Below are 13,187 nucleotides of genomic sequence, written 5' to 3'. Positions count from 1 at the left end.
AAATAACCATGCTGACCAAGTTCACTGAATCAAAGATAACATGAGGAACATATTAGTACACAAGAATGAACCTTGGTTATTTTTCATAATAATTTTACTGAAACTACAAATGCATTGATAGATACTGACCTAAGAAATGTACATCTCAAAAGTAAGGTTCAGTATTAGTTTATAATATATCCACCCTAGCATTCTGGGGTGTAGTTTATATGCACATACAGTATATGTGGTTTATATGCATATAATATACATTACATGTAAAGACAACATACTTGGACAGCCACAAGAAGACAGTAAATGTAGGTAGCCCAGTATAAAAGCGTGTCTTCTCATCATTATCTTGGATCTTGTGAACCCCCCATTTGGACTCCTGGACTTGTTCTTTGGTCTTTTGCAGCTCTTTCTTCAGTTTCCTGTTTTCCTCAAACAGTGGATCAGGATCACACTGAACTCCTAAAAATGAAGGAATGAAGATTGCAATAGCGTTCACTTAAAAATAGACAATTGAACTTTTATTGATATAGTGCTAAAATCAGAGTTCATACATTTCTTGTTTACAATAGAGACACTACAATGTTTGTCTGCATTTTTTTAAACAAAATAAATGTATAGCTATGTTTAATATATGCCTAGTGGGTTAGATTATAAGTTAACAAACAAATTTAAAAGTGAGATAAGTACAAACCTTTATCAACAAAAGTCTTTGGTTCAGTTGGCTGTACCGTTTGATGTGTCTTACAGTAGTGGTGGGAAAACATGCTGAAGTTATAATTGCTTTCCTCCTCACGTCTTTTCTTAAACTCTGTCTCATTAATTTCCTACAATAAAAATACTTTCTTTTAAAATAGAACAAATTGCTCATAATAAAAACATACAAATTAATCCCAGCTTTCATGTTTAGATTTAAAAAAAAACATAATTCAGATATGTAGAACAGGAAAAAATATACACGATTCCAGCTGTTGAATGCTCCGACCATGAATCGAACCCGGGTCTTTGGTGTGAAGAACCAAGGCTCTACCGACTGAGCCAATGAAGCATGTTACCAGCTGAGAAACCATATTAAAACTGTACAAACCACACCGACCCGCTCCTTTTACAGATAAGATATTTGCACATAACAGATGTACATATCATGTACATAATTTGAATATGATATGTTAACATAATATACAGTACTGTAGTCTATGGAACTTCAGAAATCCTTAATAAAGCATTTAACACACTTTGACTCCTTCAGTTAAGTCACAGAAGCTTGACGTTTTGTGAATAATATATGGTATACATATATAAAAAATACCCTATATTCTAGATATATGGATATTTTTTATATATTTATACCATATATGATTCACAGAACGTCAAGCTCCTGCGGTTAAGTTGACCATGCATACGCATACGTGCACAATTTGTTAAATCTGTTTTATGTTAAACAGAACTCATGTCTAAATAACAAATATTACCTGCAGCAGGCTTCTCTTTGCCTGTCTATCTGTTCTCGTCTGATCTGCCACGGACGGGGTCTTTTCTTTATACGAGAATATCGTCGGCCGGTAGTTTTCGTCTGATGGCTCGTCACTGTGCCACCCGTTCGTGAAAATGTTCAGAACATATCCGACTTTCCTCATTTGGCAACCAATTTGCTCTATTTACTGCAGTTACCCATGCCTTTCTTTCGAGTCCTTCGGAAAACGGAAAAAAAAAGCTTATATGACGTGTTAAACAGTTCTACACAGTGATACAAGATCACCATCCCCGTTTTAGACTGTAAAGGCCATGTAAACAACATTGGAATCCGACCTTCCGGCGAAGCGTTTATGCGCAGGCGCGAAAAGCAGACTCAAAGACGGTCATCGATACGACGCGTGAATTATTTGTGGGAAGGTCTATGTGTTGACATCAAGATGGCTTACGTGTACTTTAGCAGAGGGTAAAGAAATTTTTATAATGATATAATTTTTTGTAATATATGAAATGTAAATCAAGACAGTATCCCGAATTTGAAAAAGTGTGATTCATTCGAAATATAACCGTTTAATAGTTGGATGTTTTATCTATACTTCAACTTAATAATCATACAGACAATTCCTTAGCATAAAGCTATTTCATTCCTAAATAGGCATTGGAAGACCATTTGTTTGTCAATTTTGAGTGTGCTTAGTACCAGCATGTTACAAACAATACAATGAAAATAATTTCTTCTGATTACAGAGCTGATGGTGCATGCATACATATTTGGGGCTACACTATATTAAATTGAGGGCATTATTGAGAAGTAAAGTCGGTAACAATGGTGACCAACATTTGGTGAAACGTCCCACGACAAACATGACTGTCCAGTTCCATTAAAGCAACTGAAAGGTTAGAAAACAAGTAACATTGATCATCGCTGTAAGTATCACATGTTAAACTGTGACTGTGTAATAGTTAGATGTCAGAATTTTTGTGTAATAGTGGAAACTCCGTTAATAACAACAGAAGGGACCGAGATACAACTTCCCCCCGAGTAATCCGATATTCAAATTAAACAAATTCTCAATTAATCTAATAGACAATCTCTATACATTGTTTTAGATCTACGTGCAAAAATTATAACTAATAAAACCGAAATTATGTACTACATGTGATGATGTATGTAAATTGTTTTTGTTTTTTGTTTTTGGAGAGTGGACAAAGTCGATAAAATTTTGTTCTGTTTGGCAATGATAAGAACCGTATAACATGACAAACGGAAATACAATAAATGTGAAATGTAAAAGAGCTGTTTAAAGCTAATAGTTTTATACAGTGATTTATGAACTTGAGTTTCCATTTTATATAATTACCCTTATTCACTAAGTACCAAAAGTTTTTAAGCCATTCTGATTAATATCAGTTTTGTTGAAAAGATAATGTTAATATTAAATAGACGCACTTGATAAGTACCATATTTTTATTGACAGTATACTATTACAGCCGATGACTATCAGCAGTCCAGTGCTTGCTCAACACTTTGTCCCTCGTTGTTTTGGACCCCAGTAGACAGAGTTACCCAAGACAGAAATCAGTGACATAGCACAAAACCTTAGAGAGTCAAAAATAAAACAAAACTTATATTCAAGACTGTATAAATATTTGTATAATCTTTACGTGTCAGTTCTGTCCATATTTAATTGTTCTATCTTTACTAATACATTTCAATCTAAGTTTAACATAAGTTTATATGATGATTCTAGTTATCCTAGTATTATAGAGGATTTAAAATCCTAGAGAGTAATGTAGCTCTGACTGGCAAGTAAATTAGATTCAAATAAACTATCTGGAGTGTAGAAAATCGGCTGACAGTTTGGCCAGTGCAATATTTCATATGTAATTTGTTAGATAAGAAAATGCGGTTAATGCAAACAAAAGGTCTATTGTGGATATTGTTGGGGGGGGGGGAGTTTAAATCGAATTTATCCCGAAACCAATAGTAGTCTTAATTATTTATAGATACCTATATCTAGTTTATTTTCATTTTCAGATTTCCCCAGACATGCAGGTTTTGGAACTTCTAGATGTCAATACACCTAACACTGATGTTCATATGGAGGAACAATGCCACGAATGTCCATCTTTGTTTGTATCAGATATACTAAGGAATGTCAATACCGAGGAGGAGTTTGTGGAACTGCTCTCATTAACTGAGGAAAACATATCTCATGTTGAAACATGCACATTAACACAATCAGAGAACAACAACTGGAAAGAACTCAGAAAGGTCAGAATAACTGCATCCAACTTTTCCAAAGTGTGCAAGGCTGTGGATAATAGCAAGTGCCCCCCTTCCTTGATGAAGACACTCTTAGGAGACTACGAGGAATGCTCAGCTCCCCCTCTGCTATGGGGTAAGAAGAAGGAGAACACAGCTATCCAGCTATATATGAGAGTTTGTCGTAAAACTCACATACATGCTCGTTTATCCAGGAAGGGCTTACGGTTACATTCAACCATGCCATATATTGGTTGTTCTGTTGATGGGTTCATTCAGTGCAAATGTCATGGCAGTAAAATCATCGAAGTGAAGTGCCCTTTCACCAGAAGGGATGATAATCCAAAGGATGTATGTTTACAGAATGGTTGTACTTACAATGAGAATGATGAACTTATAGTTACAGAAGACTCTGAATATTATCATCAGATCCAAGGCCAAATGGGAATTTATAACTTGCAATGTTCTGACCTTATCTTGTATACTAAAAAGGGAATTTGTGTGGCTCATGCCAGTTTTGACAAGGCATTTTTCATAGAATGCTCAGCAAACTTGATCAATTCTTCAGAAATCATGTTGTCAAATCATTGTTTGAATCAAAACAGTAATTACATGCATCTACTTAGATTTGCCACCAGTCTCTAAGAATATTGAAAAACGTCACTAAATTTTGGTTTGATTGTTTTGTCTCTATACTCACACATCTGATTCTAGATTTCAAACCAGGGGATGATAATCAAGTGAAGAACCGTTGCCAGAGAAAGTCTTAATCAATAAACTAAGGTTCAGGATGGCTTAAGTGAATTCATCTAACTAAATTATCTATGAGACAAGGACTTAACTGTTAAAGGAATATTGATCAGTAAACATTGAACATATTTATATAAATGACATTGTGATAAATTACATATACTATAATTATTAAGTTACATTAACTTTCATAAATGATAACCGCAAACATTCAGGTATATCCTCATTCAATAGTTGTTTAAGAAAGAAATGCGTCACAAGTAGGTACATTGTTTAGGGCTATGGGCCAGTCGGTTTTTATAAATTGAATTGTTGTTACAATGTAGAATGGATGCATGTTTCTTATCATTCATATCCGAGTCATATGACAAAAAAAAACCTTGTCACCGATATCGCCAGATAAATACATCAAGTCCAATTATTACTTAGCTAATGTTGTCTTACTAATTTCAAAAAAAAATGCACGTTTTGGCTTTTGAGCTAATGATCTGAAAGCAATAGACATTTTTGAAGGGATAATGGTCAGAAACAGTTTTTATCTGTCTTCGACAAGTTATATATTAGAATTATGAATATGTGAAAGGACACAGGTGTACCAAGATAATCATACTCCATCGTCAACTGACTCTTCCGGAACCGAGAATCTGTAATATTGGTCAACTCGAAGGCCCAAGCGACAGGGGGCACGCATAATTAATTATCATGTCAGCAAATAAATTGCTATGTACGTCATGTCCACTTGACTGAGAAAATAGTCGAAAAATGAATTACTATGTTCTGTAAAAATATCGGTTAGGCTTGTTTACTTAAATTAATATATTATAAGTGATAATAAAATACTGTAAGTGGTTTCCTTCATAATTCTAATTGTTCCTTAAATCAGAATCGATTTTAAGTTGTCCAGCAGAAATCAATTTAGTGAAAATCTTACTTATCTTTTGAGAAACGACTTTTTGTCCCTATTTTCCATGTGTGCAGATATTCACTTTTTGGCGATACTTGGAAGGTCTTTTAATCGCACTTCGCGGTGTTTTATTCCTCGTTTGAATATCAAGCATTCTGGACGCCCTTCGCGGGGTTATGTTTCATGTTAAGGAATTAAAAGACAACATAAAGAGAAGCGCAAATCCAATATCAAAGTAACAAAGAAATTTCTGCACTGTAATATCGATATCATTAGTCCGGGCATAAGAATCTCGAATGATCGGATAATAAAGCAATGTTCCTGGTAATAGTTGCATTAGTGAAAATAGTTACTGATGTCCAGTGAAATGTATATTGTTTAATTTCTCTTTCGTTTGATTCAGTTCTAGAATACTAAGTGTATTTGATACTGTTCCTGTAACTTTCTAGAGGGTCATTCCCACCGTGTAGTAGGAGTGAATGATGAATAACTGCAGTCAACGTCCCTCCATTATATCTGTGAAGTCTCTCAAATCACTGAAATGACGACGGCTTAACATAGTCTTCCCACAGGTAGTCAAGAAAAGGAGATTCACAGCTCATTTCGGTTTAGTTCGACATGCTTCTTTTCTTGATCATCAAAGAAGCGTTTTTCGCTTTGAGTGAAAACTCGTGTAAATATACAGGCAATTTGCATTTCGTCTTATAAATTCCATCTTCCTGTAATGTATAATGAAAAAAGTTGGTCAGGATAAAACTAACATACACGGTCACTTATCATACTAATACCAAGTTTAGTTTTTGGTTGTCCGACAGGGAATAACCGAGATGACTGCGGACACATCCTCCTCATCTCAGCTCCTACGCGAATAAAGCGATATCAGCATCGATATTAATTATAGCAAAAATAGAAAATGTTCCAACGTTGGAAATATTGCGAAGTAAATATATCACCATTAATTACATAAAAACCGAGTAGTTTAGAAATAAACATTTATTTCATAATTAAACCTAACTATAATTTGCAATATCCGATACACCGACCTGCAAGGAAATGTCCTTGGCCTACCTCGCATACACACGAATACTATTCGATCGTGTGGTCTTATATTATCTAGAACTTTTAATGGGGATATTAAAACTAGAATAATATCTAGTTTTCAACGGGTATAACCTTTCGATGAAACCCGTGTAGATACAAGTAGTCATGATACTGCTATGCCGAGACCGTGAAAATGCAATCTTGGGTCCACTCAGCCAAAACACAGGGGCGACTTACAAGCGACAATATATTGTCGGTTAGCTCTTTTAATATGTCCATAATTGGTTATAAATACACATGTATGTGATCATTTTAAACAGAAAACACATATATTTACCTAAGATGCCAATGGATATAATAACAATGTTAGTAACGGTTAGCTTCGTTAACCATAACTATAATTTACTCAGCTAATAGTACCTAAAATAACAGCTTAATAGGTATCTTCATCAAATTCGCAATTGTTTTTCCAGACAGAACAGTAATGATATATATTTTATTAGGGTGTCCAGCAAATTAATTGTATGTATTTTTAATATTTCGTACTTCTTTGGAGAGACCAATCAGTACTTTATATATTGCCCGTTAGCACGCTACCTTACCGACCGATGCAAAAATTCACTATGGAAGGTCTTAATCCCTACGGGTGTTGAATAGTCGGTTTGTTTGAAACAAGTGTGTTCAGGACACCACTTTCGCATTTGCGGAAATCTAATCCAACAAAAGTAGCGAGAAACAGATATCAATAAACCATATATTGTTCAGCACGAATATAGATTAATATCAGGACAATAGATACTCGAACCCCAGAGGGTTACCATACAACGAATATACAAATCACTGAATTTCCATAGACAGTTGCAATAGGAAAAATAATATGCGATTGATAGTAATAAATATATAACGATTCATTAAATATCTAATATACGCACAATTCAAAATTCGACGATTATTATCCAAAAACGCCAAACCTTCCAATGGAACGTCACTCTTTCTTTTTAGTCCTCTATGAGTTCCCGGGTTGACTCGACCTTAGCATATCTGGCGTTTTGAAGGAATATACATTCAATTGTCGGTTTTATGGTTGTCATTTTTTGCACTCATATACAGCATTAACATAGTTTACAAATATAATATTGTATAGATTTCTCTTGAAACATGTCATTATTTGAAAACGTCACTTTGACAAAAAGAAAAAGAAACAGTAGGGCCTTCTATCATAGGCTTACAATGTTACGTAAATCTTACAAGGCATTTTGTGGATACAATACTTCGTTTAGTAGATGAAATTTCATGGAAATATTGCACAAAAAACTTCATTAACATGCCTTCTGAAATCATTATAAGTAATGAATTCTAGAATTGAATATTTTTGAAATTAGTGTGTAAAAAATCCTATTTTTGGCGTGCTTTCATAGCCGTCGAATAATCCGAATTGAAACTGCTTGCGGTACTGATGGTTGCAAGGCACGCTTATCTGGTGCTTTTCGTGTTCACTTTTTTTTCGTTATTCCCAAAAAATTAAAAAATGCGATCTCTTGGATAGGACTTAAAACATTCACAATGAACTGTTCTCATTCCAAAAAGTTTCGGCATAATAGCTTCCATCTTTTGGTTATCGTTTGTGGTTCAAATTCATCAGAATCGGATCGTGTTTTTCGGACACTCGACGTGTTATATAGCCCTTACCAGCAGTTCTGCGTAAATTTTTATCATGCCAAATGAGTTGGAATTTTTATCGATGCATATGTTAGTATGCCTCTCGACTCGAAATATTTCATCTATAAAAGAACTTTATTGTACAATTTCTCAATGCATACAACTCCTGATTTTACATGGATAACGTTATACAATAAAAACGCTATCGTTGTTCACGACTCGTTAATCCACAGCGTAATACTAGCTGGGGACCTGTGATCTAGTCGTCCTCCGCGCGCAATCGAATCTCGTCCTCACTCAGTAGAGTGTCTTCATTCGACTACACATCGGTTTGTTTTTTTTTAATGTTATAGCCGGAAGCGAAGTTGAGTAGGTGGCTTGCTCGTTTCTCTCTGTAATCATGTGTAAACGGATCGGCGGGCCAGTACACATGTGGTGCAAATAGAAGGTTCTACGTAAGTATTTCATTGGGCAGAGTTGTATTTATTTCCATAAATGGATGATAACATGCAAGATCCCCATATAATAGTGTATGTGTTTGTTTTTCGTCCGGCACTTGGCATGGACGATATAATTAGAAATATGTACCTGCTGACGTAGAGTAGGCCAAATCTGGCCTAATCGATGTTCATGTCATATTTTAAGGTAGGTTATCAGCGGGAGCAGAACTTGTGTAATTCCAAGCCAAAAATTTTTTTTAAAAAAAAAAACCATAATACATATAGGCATGTTCTAGCGGACTCAGGCTACACTGGTACAAGTAACACTATTACTACAAAATAATAATTTTGTTATCCGTCTGAGGTTCTACATCGGGATACACGTTCTGTATCTCTACAGTAGGCCAAGGAGACTTAGTATCAATGTATATGCATGTTTGTTATATATTTGGTGTCGGACACGGAAAGAACGAGAATAACACTTGTCTCACTCCGACATTAAAACCATGAAATTTTGAAAATTCCATATAACCTCCTGCAGGGAGAACGCCCCTATGCCTATCGCAGACCCACCATTGTCATTCAATCGTGGTTCTATATACATTACGTATTATTTACACCTTTTTCATCGATAATTTGTTACCAAGATTAAATCAGTATTTTCGGACAGTTATATTTAGATATAAGAATATTTGGAGAAGGAGGCGTGTGTACAAAGAGTAAAAAACTACCAACGAACCCCGTAAATTTAGGTCACTCATCAGCCCAAGCATAGTGCAAACTGCCCCAACTCTCTCAATTTTCATCATGTTAAAATAATTGCAAGGCAGGTACGTCATGTCCAAATAATATAATATGTAAACTATCCGAAGTTAGCTTGGTTAACTTAGACATATAGATTGATACTTATTAACTTAGCATAATATATGAATTGATTATAACAAAAATACTGTAAGAGATATCTTTCATAAATCGAATTGATCTGAAATGCGAACGATTTTTTTAAGAGTTTCCAGCGAAATTAAATGTTGTATAACTAACTGACTTTTGGAGGAAAACGACATTTTGTGTTCCTATTTCCTTGATGCAAATATTCCCATTTGCAGCTTACTAAGAAGATCTTTATCACTTCGGTGTTTATCCCGTTTTGAACAAAAGAGCTTCTGACGCCATTTTTCGCGGGCTAAGTTCATTTTAACGAAATTTTTAAAGTCAACAAATGAAGCGGAACAATATCAAGAAGAACAATTGCAATTTCCGCATTAATATCGACCATTAGTCGGACACAGAACTCAGATGCCGGATTCTATGAATTTTTTCTGTAATAGTTGCAATAAGAAAATATTACCTTGCCTGTGAATTAAATGTCTAATGTCCTTTCGTTTGATTCAATTTCTAAATTTGAAGACTTGATCCGAACATTCCCAGTGACGTCACTTTTAGTTATGCGGAGAATGAAACGGCCAGTCAGTCAAGCCAAAACAGTGACGTCACAATCACCGTTAATGACGTCGAATTACATATTTCCCAACGGGGAGACAAATGTAGTTACACACTCATTCGGTTTAGTGAATGGCATATTTTCTTGTAACATCAAAGAAGCTGTTTAGCTTTGAGTGTAAATCGTGTAATTAAACAGGCAAATTGCTTTCGTTGTGAATACCATTCTTCTGTATATATAAATGAAAAAGTTGTAGGATTTAAACAAAATACACCAGTGCGTAGGTAAGATGAAACGTTTATGGGTGCAAAGGTCTTCAATATTTTTGTAACCAAAATTATTGTAGTTTAGAATGGGCTGAGTATGAGTTTGTTCAATGAACTTTTTGACTGATTTGGCCGAGGGCCCTAAAGCGCGAGATTTTTGGTGTGTTTGGGAGGGCCGGGGCCTCCCCCTGGGAAAATATTACCATTTAGAATAGGCTTATATGATGTTTATGATGAGTTTTGCGCACGCCCAAAGGCGCGTTAATTTGGTGTTACGGGTCACGAGGGGTCTCTCACCGGGCGAAAAAAATACGATTTTAGAATGGCTGAGATAGTTTTTACGATGTATTTTACATGATTATAAAGCGTTCTTGAACATGGTAAATTTTTCGATTTAAAGCTACCTGCATTTAGAAATGATAATTGTGTTCTCGTAATCAAATTTTTTAAAAAAAAATGCCCCCAAAAAAAACCCTACCTCGGATCTGAAGTACAACCGGCTCGCCACACCATCGGCACATTTGTTGTAAAACATAAAAATGAAGTAAATTGTCTCGCTAAGACATAAACAGCATTTGAATCTTTTAAGAGAGATACATTTTTTTTTAAATAGTACATAAATCATCTTGATGGACATTTTGTCTATTTCGTATGTATATGAATTTTCTACGCTATTTTAAGGTTTTGACACATTATGTGCGTGAAACGTTTTAGAAATGCGCCGCGGCGCAGCTCGGAATAAATTTTCTAGAATGAAATACGAAAAAATGTGCACGAGATGGGACCCTTTTTTCTTTTCAAAGAAGCATTTTTTAGGTAAATTTCAGTTGGCCAAAAAATGGTGGGGGGGGGGGGGGGGGGGGGGGGGGGGGGGGGGGGGGGGGGGTGGGGGGGGCGGGGGGGGGGGGGGGGGTGGGGGTGAGGGGGGACTGGGGGCTCTAAGAAGACATGTTTGCCCCCCCCGTCACTGGGAAACGGAGAGGGGGAGCAATTGCCCCTCGCTGTCCCTCGGCTTCCTACGCACCTGTACACAGTCACATATTATACAATACAAGTTTTATTTTGGTCGCTTCGGCTTTTTAAGTGTCGTACAAGGGAAAACCGAGCTGATGTGGGTCTCGGCATAAACTCTTCATCTCATTCTCGCGATAAACGACTGCACGCATCGATATTAATTTTAGCAAAATTAAAATGTCCAACGTTGGAATAATATTGCTGCAAGACATCATTTATTTACCATAAACCAGTAATAAGAATAAACATTTATTTCATCTACACTAAATAATGCAAATCCCATACGCTACGCCTGCATAGCAACCTCGGTGCTTCGATCGGGTTTATATTATTGTAACTTTTATTGGGTATTTAATCTAGATATATCTGTTTTCAACCGTTTAAAATTTCTCATGAACATGTGTAAAACAAGCAGTGTGAAAGTTATTCCGAGACCGTAAAATGCCTTCCTGGTCACCTCAGCCAATACACCTAGGGGCACGAAATTGTAAAATTCGGGTTTGCTTTTTTTTTGTCATTATTGTTATCTTAACACTGTATGTGATATTTAATCGAAAACATATTTTACCTACGATAGCAATTATATTATAATGTAAGTATCGGTTAGCTTGTAATAATTTATAATATTATAAAAAAACAGAACAATAACAATAGGTCGTTTCACCAGAATGGTGCTCATAGCCCTAAAATTATAAGAAAAAAACAGACAAAAAACAATTGGTCTTTTCACACATTGGTGAAAAGGCCCTATTATGGAACAGACCGAAAACTCTCAGTTAAGATGAAAATGATTCATTTCAATTTGATTATGCACAAACAATCAAAAGGATACACTGTAAGACCAAATGATTTATCCTTGATCTATATAACATATTCAACATTTTAGAATGTAGTTAATTGTAACAGTCTATAAAAGTGTGACACAGTTAAGCTTTCAACTATCTAGGCCTTTTGTCTTATTATTTCAACACTAGATTCACTACTGGATATCAAAGTCCATTTTCTGTCTCCCAGTTGATATAAATGTTCAGTCTTTTGTTGTAGGATTAAAAATTTTAAAAACACTTTTTTCTACAAGTTGCTTGCCTCTTTTCATGTTTTTCTTTCACTGTAAAAAATCAAAATGGGAAAATATAACAAAGGGTAATATACAATAATCAATTAAATTTCACAGATGAACAATAATTACCGGTTTACACAAAGGCATGATAAACACATGTACGTACATGCATGCACAACTACAAAAACTGGAAAGTCAGGAAGGGCCCTGATAAATGACTGACTCACAATATTATAAAGATATATCAGACTCTAAACTTAAAGGGACAATTCAGTCTAAGAGAACATTACAATTTGTACATATATCGGAAAAAACCAGTTCTAATGGAAATTAGATCAGTCGGTTTTACTGTGATATGCCAGAAAAGCCCATAGTGGTGAAATGAGTGTGAAAGGTTCTAACTCGCTCGCTGTAGGCCATTACACATTGTGGTTGAAACATCTTGTTAGTGCCGAAACCCTGGTCCCTTGCTCGTTAGTGTAATGCTACTTTGGTCTAGACTGCTCAAATCGCTCTGACAATAGTGTGTTTACCTTATTAGGTGAAATTGTCTTGCCTAAAAAAATCATGTTATCACCTTCTCAGTGGTTATGTAGTTCATTTGTTTGACGTGCGGGCATGATACCGTCTTTTTAACTCTGGAGATTATTAATTCTGCAATATTTATTTTGTCCAGCAACTTTCAATACAAAATGCACGCTTGATTGGTCATGATCAGATTGATGATGGGTTTCTGTTCTCTGTCAGATGAAAACTTGTTAAACAGGTTTTTAAGTAAATTTAAGTATATTACCAGCTCTAGTATAGCCTAGGATACCTCCAGCAGCTCTACTGTAACTGCATACGCAACGCTGACATAATCAACTGGCATCTTTATCAGTG

The 13,187-nt window shown here is 35.4% G+C and overlaps 1 long non-coding RNA gene across 1 annotated transcript; it reads right to left on the bottom strand.

The window, feature by feature from the left end:
- Positions 1-312: 312 nt before the first annotated feature.
- On the bottom strand, positions 313-1,591 carry LOC138325591 (uncharacterized). Its single transcript, XR_011208804.1, has 3 exons — positions 1,464-1,591; positions 686-818; positions 313-453 (listed from the first exon to the last, which is right to left on the bottom strand). It is a non-coding gene; the product is annotated as an uncharacterized lncRNA (long non-coding RNA).
- Between the last annotated feature and the right edge of the window lie 11,596 nt (positions 1,592-13,187).

The sequence above is a fragment of the Argopecten irradians genome, chromosome 6 (assembly GCF_041381155.1).
Source record: "Argopecten irradians isolate NY chromosome 6, Ai_NY, whole genome shotgun sequence".
Taxonomy (NCBI): Eukaryota; Metazoa; Mollusca; class Bivalvia; order Pectinida; family Pectinidae; genus Argopecten; species Argopecten irradians.
This window is presented reverse-complemented; position numbering and strand designations above follow the sequence as displayed.